This window comes from Vanessa cardui, chromosome 18 (assembly GCF_905220365.1).
Source record: "Vanessa cardui chromosome 18, ilVanCard2.1, whole genome shotgun sequence".
In the NCBI taxonomy this organism is placed as follows: Eukaryota; Metazoa; Arthropoda; class Insecta; order Lepidoptera; family Nymphalidae; genus Vanessa; species Vanessa cardui.
Genome location: NC_061140.1, coordinates 5,348,524 through 5,360,888, shown reverse-complemented (window position 1 = coordinate 5,360,888; position 12,365 = coordinate 5,348,524). Strand labels below are relative to the sequence as shown.

Genomic DNA, 12,365 nt, shown 5'->3' with positions numbered 1-12,365 from the left:
ATTTGATAGCCCAAATCTCAAGGATGGTTATAGTCCGTTTAACATCACGATACGGCCTACTGGGTCGGAGCAGTAAAGGATAACGCGGTGAAATCGGGCTGAGCGAGTTTACCATGAAACAAAAATTGAAATATATCGATCAAACGAAACAATCAAAGGAAAGGAATTAGGAATTTTAAATTTATTCGCAACCCTATCATTCATTATTTCAAATTTTACAATTTACAGTGATATAGGTTTTACATCAGAATGGAACATAAAGTACAATTTATAATTTATTTATGTAGTTTGATCATAATATAACGAATAACGATATTCGACGTTTTTTCCGAACGGATACGACATGCGAACCTTCAAGAAAAGAGCGTACTCCTTTCTTAAAGGCCGGCAACGCATCTGCAAGCCCCCTGGTGCTGCAGATGTCCATGGGCGGTGGTAGTCACTTTCCATCAGGTGAGCCTCCTGCTCGTTTGCCACGTATGAAATAAAAAAAAAAATAAATAAAATAAAGATACATGTCAAGTACCCCTTGCGAAAACGGGCGGGTCGCCAGTTATATATAAACAGTTCCTTTTTTTTTTTTTCTTTTTTTTTTTTTTAAGATAATTTCGATTTTAACAAAGCGTTGCATATAATTCGAACAAACGTCGCGCAAACAAATGGATTTTACCGAATGACATTTGCGTTTTAACCTACAAAATGGCAACCCAATTAGTGTCGCCGCTGATATGGCTCTAGTTTATTGAAAAGTACTCGGGTTCGGTCCGACGCTTATTAATTAGCGTATTGATACGGCGGCCGGTGTCATCGGCGTTTATGCTCGGGATTCCGACGTACAACAGCTTTTGTTTCACATCCAATAACGAAATTGCGACATATAATTACCTGCCTATTAATTAGTACTCTTTTGTTTGTTACGTGAAATCAATATGCAAAATGTATTATGCGTTTGGGTGATTTAGTTTTGGTTTGGTGGATGGTAAATTATTTTGATTTAATCTATACATATCGTTATTACACAAAATATTAAAGACATTTTTCAAAGTAACTTAAAGTCATGTATGTTTATGTATCACTTTATTTGGATATCTACAATCATATATTTTTATTATAAAATGAAGACCAACTTTCTGAACATTCCTATGTTTAAAGATAAATGTATTTTATTCGACTTAAAATTAAAACATAATCTAAGATTAATTCACGCCGTTTACCGCACAATTTCGTGATAAACTCTAATTATTTGTTTGACTCGGATCGAGTTAGAATAATCGAGATCGTATTCGGGCATTAATTAAATTAATCCCATTGTTATAACCGCACGAGTTAGACGGACGACTGTCGCGACCCATTGACACGTGCGGTCGCGCTGACGGACCGCGCGTACATCAAATTATATGCCAACGACAGGTACACTGTACTCGGGTTTGATACGTATGTTTAACTGTTTGTATTGAGCTCGTTATACCGTATGCCTTTTATGTTTGCCGTCGAATATCGACGTTCCTTGACGATACGATGTTTATCTGACATTTTATTGACTTTGTTAGGGTAGATAATTTTGCTTTTTCTACATACGAAATTGTGATTTCTTTTATCTGATTGGCAAATTTTATTGTTTTGTGTGTGTTTTTTTATTATGATATTTATTATAAATAATATATTTAAATTTCGTATTATGTTGTTGGGAAAGGATTGTTATTAAATTTTTAATTTCGACTAAGTGTATTTTAAAGTATCTGTCAACCTATGTCTACCTGTCAAAATTCAAGAATAGACAGATGATCCGGTCTTTCTTATCTTCAATTTGTTTGACAGAATTACTTAACCTTTACTTAGTTGATAGCAGATGTCTAAATAATACAGTATTTTAGTTAATAAACAATTTAATTCTCATCATAGAGGCTTAATAAAAGGATACGAATACTTTTAGTGGATTTCGAGTCACGTCTACAAAAGTTCCAATATTCGATCCCGTGTTCAATATATCCCCCAAGTCTTCCAAGGTTGTGTACAAACAGTCGGGCACTTTGTTTTTACGCCTAGACCCGTGCTATGTGCCTCTTAATCAAAAGGCGTCCAGGCACGAAGCAATTTGGTCGTCCGCGTGCAATAAGGAGAGAGAGCTATTAAAACAAACGCAAATAGAACAAATTGAAAACGGTACCGTTTCACCCCGCAAGGGGAGTTGCTATAGACCGCAGACAAGTTTTAGACATGACACTCTAAAAAGTCAAGGATTGGCCTTTATGTGGATAATACGTCTTTCTTCTTCTTTATTTTATATTTATTTTTTATTATATTGCTGTTACTTATTATTGTAGTAGTATGTATTTTTCCTATTATAATATAATAGCGGTTTTTGTTACTTATTCGATATTGCAACTCGTCTAACAATTATTGTTTCTTAAAAATAACATTACTGCGTTACGCACACGACTAACGATTATTAACAAATTTATTTAACGAATTGGATAGTAGTCGAATACGACCGATATAGGCGACGAAATGACCAACCAATTTTTGACAAACGCGTTAGAAACTACCAGTTAGTGTGATGTAAATAATGAATGATCAAATAAAATTGAAGCTTTCGAATCGCTACTTAGGCCGCCCATAAAACCTGCGAAAAATATTTTCTTTAGTGCGTCTCTTACGACAAGTCTCCTCCTAACCGTTTGAACTAAGATCACTAGCATTAAGTTTATTCTGGATATTTGCTATGAATGATCAATGTCACCAATGATTTACATATTCAGTTGATAAAAAAATAATATAAAAGGATGTCCTTATTTTTATATTTTTTATACAATACATGTTTGTATATAAATAATAGTTAAAATAACGCTTTAAATTTTCTCTGCTTTTTGAATTACAACGAACGCTCTATAAAAATTAATCTCTTAAAGTATTTGCCGTACCTTGTCATCGGATCACTAAGTACCCAAGTTCTTTGTCAATTTAAGTCTGCTATTCTTGTCTACGTAATAATGCACTCTGCTGTGAGAGCACACTTTACTTGCTTCTTTGCGTTCACGATTAAATTAGCGTAACATGAAAAATATTATGCAATGTTCCTATTACATAAAATACAAAATAATGCGAAGAAGATTTCATATAATTGATACGTTCTGCGGATTACCTTGGATACATGATTCGCTTGGTTTTTCTACGTGGAATATAATACCAGCTACAACTCGCCAGTATCGCTTGATTTAAACTTTTGCTAAAATCAAGGTATCTGTTCTTATTATAATTAAAATGAATAGGTAAGATTTATTTCATTACTATAATGTAAACTAAATTATATGATTAAGATAATTTTAAGTATGCAATTGTTATGATCGAATATTTAATAATAAAAATAATGATTTTAAAGGTCTGGGTCATTCGAGATTTTATATTATTAATTAATTTTATTATTATATTTCGTAGGCTTTATTCCCTCTTCATCAGTCCATCTATGAAAACAAATAACAAAAGTCAATTAGTACACAAAGTAATTAGAATTCTCATTTTGTATTGACTATTAAATCCCAGACTTTAGGAGGATCATAGTTATTCTACAATAAACTTCAATGTAGAAAAAAAATATCTACAAATATTACGCTAAACGTACACGATTACAGAAACGAAAAATGTTTTGTCTTTATTACACTGTTTTATTTTCTGAACTATCGTCATATTCGCGCCATCTATTGTACGTTTATAGTACTATATAATAAAGTTTCACGCATGTAAGGATAACAACAATTACTTGGTGGTAGACCTCTGTGAAATCCCGTCTGGGTGTGTATCGCCTCATCACGTATTCTACCTTTAAACAATAATACTAAGTAATTTTGTTTCCTGGATTTTAGGATAAGGGAGTCAGTGTAAAAAGAGGCACAAGGGATAACAGCTTACTCTCAATTCGTAATGCATTGGAGATATAAGATTTGGTTAATATTTCTCATAATGCCAGTGGCTTATTTCCCAGTCAGTTAAGGTATATGAAACTAAGAAGGAATACATTGTTAAAAAGGTTTTAGTCAATCAGATTACCGATACATGAAGGGAAGGGATTGAAAAAAAATTAAATACACAAGAAATAAGTATGATACTTAACACGTATCGAATCCGGTGCTGTGTACAAAATCGGCGACCACATGACGAGCGGTACCCCGCATAAATCTCTGCGACCGCCAATTAAGGTCCGCCCCGACAGTTTGTCTCCTCTACCGCCCTGATTGCTTTCACGCCACGCATTATACTATAGGATGATGTTCCTACCCACTGTCTAATCGATAATACTATACGTAGGCAAATACATTGATACAATCACTGACTGACTGACTTTCAGCAATTTTGATTGTGATATGATATTACAGTGAAAAATACAACTATCATCTACAATTGTTTATTCACATGTTTCAGTTTTTGAATACTGAGTTAAAGTTATTTTCTGAATACTAAACTCATAAATATTTAGTTATAATCGTAAGCTCTAATTTCTGTAATTTTTTAATTCTAAATATAGTTTTAAGTGCAATACAAACACATTATCATACATTAAAAAAATACCACAAATTACCAAAACTCATAATAATATAAATAATCAATTAAAAAACCTATACCATATGTTTTTTAATTGATATTGATTGTAAATATATTTCAAACGTAAAACTCTTTAATTTTAGTTTAATTAGTAAAACGAATCCTTACTTATTTTTTACGGTGGTAGACTGTCGTAAATAATAATGTTAAATATTACTTAAGTTATTCTTAATATATATGTGTAGTATTTGGTAATTATTTCGTTATCCTAAATCTAAATCCTTTTTCCTGATTGAATAATAATGTCATATTAATTGATAATATTGTTTTTTAAAATTAGCATATTTACTTATAAATTTAATAATAACCATAAATCGTGGCAGCAATATGTGCGATATATTTATCGCGGCGCTCGGCGTGAGGTGACACGATCGTTAGGTGACTTCTCGTATGTCATTTTAAGGATGTGCCAAATTGAAGGTTCGGCGGGCGTCATAGCTAGGGGAGTCTGATTTATGCCCTGGCCTCCAGCGGCAACCTTCGATTACAAGTTTATTCACTCGGCGGAGGTCAGTTTTCTTATGCTTTTGCATTGTTTGTTCTTTATCTGAAAAGAACGTGATATTGTGTCTTTTTTCTAAAAAGTGCAACATCTAACTGCACGAATATAAGCGATATATTACACCTTAACAAATATAGCTTTTATTTTCAACTGTACTACTAAAGTATAAAAGATCAGTGCCCAACAGTGGGAACCAATTATGAAGTGATACTCTCTTTCCCATAATCCTGATCCTCACAATAAAACTTATTACAGTTTTACGACCTCCACACGTCACGCCTGCAAACTTCGCCCAATACTAACTGCTAGTTGTGTGGATATCATAATAAAATTGTTGTCTGCGTGTAACACACGATAGCGGTTTTCACTTATCGATGTCAGTGAATTACTCAATTCTATGTAGAAAATCGAGACAAACTGAAAATTTTGCCGTTTAAAAAACTTGTAAAAATACCGCTAGTGAAAATGGTATGTTTTATAGTGTTTGCTCGCGCACAGTTTGTTTTTTGAACGTTGATTTTAATTTAGGCTATAATTTAAAATATAAATTTATATTTGGAGAACATAATGTGAATGAAAATGTTTATGATTTATTTGTAATCAACAGCTTTACACAAAATGATTGCACAATTTTATTTTGATTGCCCTTATAGGGCTTCATATGATTATAATACTATAAATAATATTTTTAACAGCATGAAAATGGGATAATTACTTTGCCACGGATGTTATAGTCATTCATATAAACTGCAAAAAGTAAACCACATCTTACACCATCAATGTACCGCTTACCATGGTTACATACCTTTTGTTTGTAATTATACAGGATCGCTTACCCTTCACACTAGAACATAACAATACGGCGTATTGATATTTGGTGGTAGAATAATTGATGAGTGTGATGACTCTTAGTCCGGGCATGCATACACTAGGTTAATTCATACGTGTTTAAGTGGGTAGGAATCCCACATAACCCGGTTTGCCCGCCAAGGATTCGGGTACCTTGCTGAAAGTTTTCGCTGAGCGAAAATTGATTCGTACGTATTTATAAGTATGATAACTTGATTCATATTCGCTTTCCTTTCTTTACTATACTTGTTCCGTCTTTTGTTTATAATTGATGAGCGTACTGACGGATTTCACTCACAATAGCTAATCTTAAGGAAGATCAGCCAACTACCCAAGGTATACACAAACATATCATGGTGTACAAATGTGTGCGTAAACGTACATAGGTGCACTCTCTATTCCTTGACATATAAATGGATGATGAACGGCAAAAATGACACGGCCAAAAATAGTATAAGACCAACGGCTTTTATTATATGTTAATAATAAAATTGCTGAAAATGTTTAGTTAAAAACGCTAATACCTTTTTATCGGTCAGAACCCAGGACCTCGGTATCTGCGGCTTTATATCTGCAACAGTACCAAAGAGGCAGTAGTGTATGTATTTGTAAAGCAGGGTTACATTCTATCCGGACATATTTTCATATTTGAATTTTGATTTGCAATCTATTTTTAATATAAATTTCAATATCATGTTTTTCATCGTCGGTAATATGTTAGATATTATACTACGTCGAACTATTACGGCCTTATGAGTATTGGGTTTGAATTTGGATTCGATAAGGCAGAGTGTATTTAATACTAGGAAGAAAAATACATTTAGTATCGTTACTTGAAAACGGACGTAGTAGGGACCTATATAAGCGACCGCAGGCCCACTGGAGCGTGGCAATGCGCGATGACGGCTGCTAGCTAGCGTTAATTACGCTTGACCGGCGGCGCACCCACCATAGACTAGGCGAAAACTCATTCAGTCGCCTTATTTTCCAAGTTTATCCTGGTATTTAATACGGTGAGAAATTTTTGCTATGTTCTTTTTATTTTTATTTAACACGCCCATTTTGTTTCACGATATTTTTTTAAATCAAATGTTTTATTAGGTGCAGAAATAAATGCACAGTCCAAAATATAATATAGTGTATGAGAAAACTAGGTAATGAGCTGAAGGCAAACGGAATTATATGATATTGCTGTTTCATGTGATTTTAACGTCGTAATAAATTTTCATCATATCAACACTATATTTGTCAAATAACAAGGTTCTTGCATATTAATGGGTAGGTCGACTTCTCTCAAATTACCGAGGCGCTCTCGACGTAGCGACTAATAGTCGTTGATCGCCGCGCTGGCGCCGGCCATGGCGCCGCGCCTGCTCATTTGCATTTCGATGCTTCAGAGTTCAGATGCGGGCTCCGTCGACTGAAAATATTCAACAAGTGGCACGAACCTTTGAATATATTCAACATGTGATGTTCTTTTAGAGAAAAGAAAAACGTATTTTTATTATTATTATTTTTGATTATGAACAAAGCAACGACTTTTATTGGAACACGTTTGATGTATTTTTGTTTATATTGGTTTTAGTGTTTCTTCGATGTATAGATGTTAGGATTTAACTATATGATTAATTTGTGTAGTATAAAAAAATAAACCGTATTCCAAAGTTCATATAGGTTAAGCTGTTTATTTTAATACAGTCAACAGCGAGTTATATGTCATCTCAAGATTCGATCGTACTCGAAATCACTACCGTACATCAGCGTACGAAATTGTTGAACAGAGCAATTACATTAGGTAACGTAATAGTCGACTGGCCTAATGAAGTTAGCGTATCCGACGGATCAACGCGGATACGCCCTCAATTAAATTCTCATTATGGATGATACGCCATAGACTTGATTATGGAGCGACACGGTTAAATGTTGATTACAAATGACATCGTACAGTTTCGACGGTTAAACGACGAATGTTCGTATCGCTTACACTTGTGTGACATCTCTAGAAATAAAAATAAATGTGCAATTTAGTAGTAAATTCTTGATTTGAAATTATATACAACAACAACAGCATATAAATTTCCCATTGCTGGGATAAGGCCTCCTTTCCCTTTGCGTAGAAGATTTGGGACATATTCCACAACGCTGTTCAAATGCGGGTTGGTGGAATACACATGCGGCAGAATATCTATGAAATCAGATACATGCAGGTTTCCTCACAATATTATCCTTCACCCCCGAGCACGAGATGAATTATTAACAAAAATTAAGCACATTAATATTCAGTGGTGCTGGCCTGGATTTGAACCCGCAATCATCGGTTAAGAATCACGCGTTCTAACCACTGGGACAACTCATTACATGCTTATGAAAAAAATGTTTTCTTATATCGTAATAATGTTGAATTTATATGTTCAGCATTTAAATAAATTTATGAATTAAAAAATGTCAAATTAATAATAAAATTACCTTCAATATTATCTAATTGTCAATCGCATAGCGCGTAATGAAAACACGTTTAATTATCTACTTCAGTGTTTGAGTTTTATATGATGTTTTAGATAAAGTGATAAGTAAATATATTAGCATTTTTTGTGATCATACATTCAAGGAGATGAAAGGGCTTGGATATTAATTTGTATATCATTTGTCTGTGAAAAAGAAGGCATTTTCAATGGTGTTGTACCATTGACTATAACTCTACAATTTTCATGGAATTGATTCAGTTATTTGTAACGTATCAAAAGGCTGTGGTTGGGTTCGGTCGTGATATTGTTATAAATTCAAACAAAAAAAAAAAAACTATTGTTACTTGATAGAAATAATTCTATACTGTTTTTTACACAAACTGACCGCAGATTGTAAACTGCACTCTAGATCAATATTACATTTTATAACAATGAAACAAATGTTTGTATTATTATACAAATATTGGTATTTAATGATTGACTTTCTATTCATTTGAAATACATACTTAACAGTTCTCTGTGTATTTCGTGTCACAGGATAAATAATAATACATGAGAAGTTATTACAAGAAAATATGGCGTGGCTTAAGAATGATCGGTCGAGTGTTTCATTTGTTTGTGACGGGTGTGCCGGCGCGCCCGTGTTTGCGGACACTGTTTGACCGTCTTCTTTACGGCGACGGCCCTTCTTAGCGTAAAAAATTCACCGTTAACAAATGGTTTATATATTCTTCATTGGAATGTAAGGTTATCAAGTTTTTTTTTTGTAATTTTTCTTATAGACGATATAGTATGATATTTTTTTTTGTTAAGAATAAAAAATTAAAATTCAAATTCAAATGCATTTACATAAACATAATATGGAATAGTCATATTTTTATTAACAGTTTTTGCATACCTACAAATAATATAGGTAAATTTTTTTTATAAATAAATTGGGTAATCTCAGGAACGATTTATTCAATTTAAAAAAAAAACAGTATTATATAGATATATTATTCCTGTTTGCTATACATTTTATTAATATCATAACATTTACTGCATTACTATATTGCACACGTGCGAAGTGGAAGCGCTTCAATACATTTTTTTTTTTAAATCACTACTAATAAATATTCTTGTAACTGTAATATTTGCTCATCAAAGAGAATGCTTACGTTGCTTTGAAGTATTGGCGTTATTCAGGTGTTAAATCAGCTACGCGGCTTCGTAGCAAGCGCATGTAGCATAGTTCGTAGCACGTAGCAAAGTCTACACTAAAAGTTTTCGATTCTGTATGTTTATAACACAAATGATATTATATGATATTCTTTATAGCTAAGGGGGAAAAAGGTTACCCTGTTGAAAATAATTTAAAGCATATAATACTCATGTAATTTGTTTCAAAGATATCTGTGGTTATTACTCTTTCTTTTCAGTAAAATCTTCATACTGAACTATATGCAGCTTTACATTTATTATAATCCTGTAAAATTCAAAAGTGCTCCAGCAAATATAACCTGCTCTAACAATATGTTTGTATTTTGATTTTGATTGCCTTGATTAAACGTTAAAGTACGAAGTACATGATTTGCCAATATATTTCAATGATTCTTACGTAGATATGTAAATTATTAGTATATGTGGTATAAAAAAAACTGAAATGAAGTTAGAAACTTAAGCTTTGCAGAGTTATTTTGCTGCAAAAGACTTTTAATTAAAGTGATGTGTGTAGTTTGCGTAATTATCTTAAGATGTAAATAAAATTTTCTACCGTCGGTGAACTGTACATTCTTGCATGTTTATTACATGGTTTACATAAATAATGCCAACAGGTAACGCCACTAAGTCCTATAATGTTATTACGCACATAGATATATTACGTAGCTGAACTTTAAAAGTCATATGAAATTACTGAATAACATTTCTTGTACAATATTTACATAGATTCATCAAAAGGTTTTAAATTTCGATTTTCAGTTTATTTTTAAATTTTTTTTAGATGTTAAAAAATCGTGGAGTTAATACCTGTTGACTTCCAAGCAGGATATATTAATTTATATAATTGTACTTAATTAACATGACTTTGAATTTTTTAAATGTTAAAAAAGAGTAACCACTGAGTTTCTTGCCGGTTCTTCTCGGTAGAATCTACTTTCCGAACCGGTGGTAGCTTCACTTAACTGTCAATGACGATTCAAAAGTGCTTGTAAAAGCCTACTTGAATAAAGTTTATTTTGATTTTGATTTTGAGTCATTATCTATACCACTGTAAAGCAATATTTATGAAATCAAAATGATATCGTAAAATAAATAGAAGATTATATTTGATGTTATATAAGGCTTAGAACTGACGGATTTATGTATTTCTGACGAATGTCCCCAAGCGAACATATGTCAAGTGTCATTGTCGTTATAACCGTAAAACTTTGATCGGCTTCCTCTTGTCACGTGAGCGAAGTGCGTGCAAAATAACTCGACATATTTTTCCTTGTTTATACAGATGCGAATCGTGAGAATTTCGTAAGAATTCTTCCTAGCATTTTTCATACCTCAGTATTTCAACTAGTTCTCCCTAAGTGGTCGACATTCGACCCGAGGATAATTTGAAAATTTAGATATTTCATTGACAATGATTATGTTTGTATATAAAATTAACAAAGGGGTTTCTTAGGAATATCCTAATCGACCGTTTAGAAAATTGTTTATAATAAAATTGTCTGACACATGATAACACTCTAAAACGAGCGAAGCCATAGGCGAATACTAGCAATTATTATACTTAATAAAATAATAACGATCAGGTAACGAAATCTACTATAAAACCCTCTTTCAGCGTCGGCAAAGTGCAATCAAGCTATACTAGAAGTATCAAGGCTTTAAGTTTTCATTGTTGTGAGATCGTGGGTGCAATTTTTCACAGTATTTGCGGGCGCGGTCGAGGCTCCATTCCCTATGATTTCATTATTTGCTTTCAATCAGCATTGTGAGCCGACTCCCCCGATCCCCACCTCGCCCCCGCCCCGTTTGCCCGCGCACCGTGCCGGAGCGAATTTTTGTTTGGTTTCGTTTTCGAATGCTGTTTGTTGTTGAGTCACGTTGATTTTTTACAAAAGATCTTTTTATGCCTAACTTCATACTCGTTGAGTTGGTCTCGAAGTAGAGAAGGAAAGAGTTTTATTTTGCAATCTTTAGACTTTAATAAAGTCTAATCGAAATCGAAGTAAAAGCATTGTCATTATTGCTAGTGGATTTTTTTATATTAAAATAGCAATAAGGTATTTAATAATTACAAATAATATTGAAATTAAAAAAAAAACAATGTTCTAAAATACTCATCTCATAATAGACTTTATTTGTATTTTAATTAAATCTCATTAATCACAAAGTCCTTGTGACCGACTTTTGATCGTATCGGCTAATTTTAGACTAGCCAGTTGACAGTCTACAGTACTATCCGGTCAGTATGCGATGCGTGGATGAGAGTGCCCAAACATTGGTGCACTCTCATAGTCCTACGAGAACGGAAATTGAACACGAAAGAAAATATTATGTGTAGTACCACAACGTCAGTGAATAATACACTAAAAACTTTATAGGCACATATATTTGAATATATCACCCTTAAAGCCTTATCTAGCTGGTAATACATAATTGCGTAACAGAAAAGCTTAAATACTGATACTATATTATCTTTTTTTGTTACTCAGTATTGTTGTGTTCCTGTTTGTTCTTTGAGCCAGGGCACAAGGGACGTAATATTAACGTCACCAAGGTTGGTGGCGCGTTGACGTTATAAGGAATAGTTAATCTTTACATAGCCATTGGGCGATGATGACCACTTACCACCAGGTGGCCCATTACCTCGTCAATGTAAATTATATATTTTAAAATAAAGTCAAGGTAAGTTATATGTCAAAATCATATTATTTTACCTAGTGGAATGTCACCCGGTGGTCATAGAGCCTGAATGC

The 12,365-nt window shown here is 33.1% G+C and overlaps 1 protein-coding gene across 3 annotated transcripts in view; it reads left to right on the top strand.

The window, feature by feature from the left end:
• LOC124537219 (membralin) overlaps positions 1-12,365 on the top strand; it is a 105,890-nt gene that overhangs the window by 51,798 nt on the left and 41,727 nt on the right. The gene's annotated exons all lie outside the window — the stretch shown is intronic.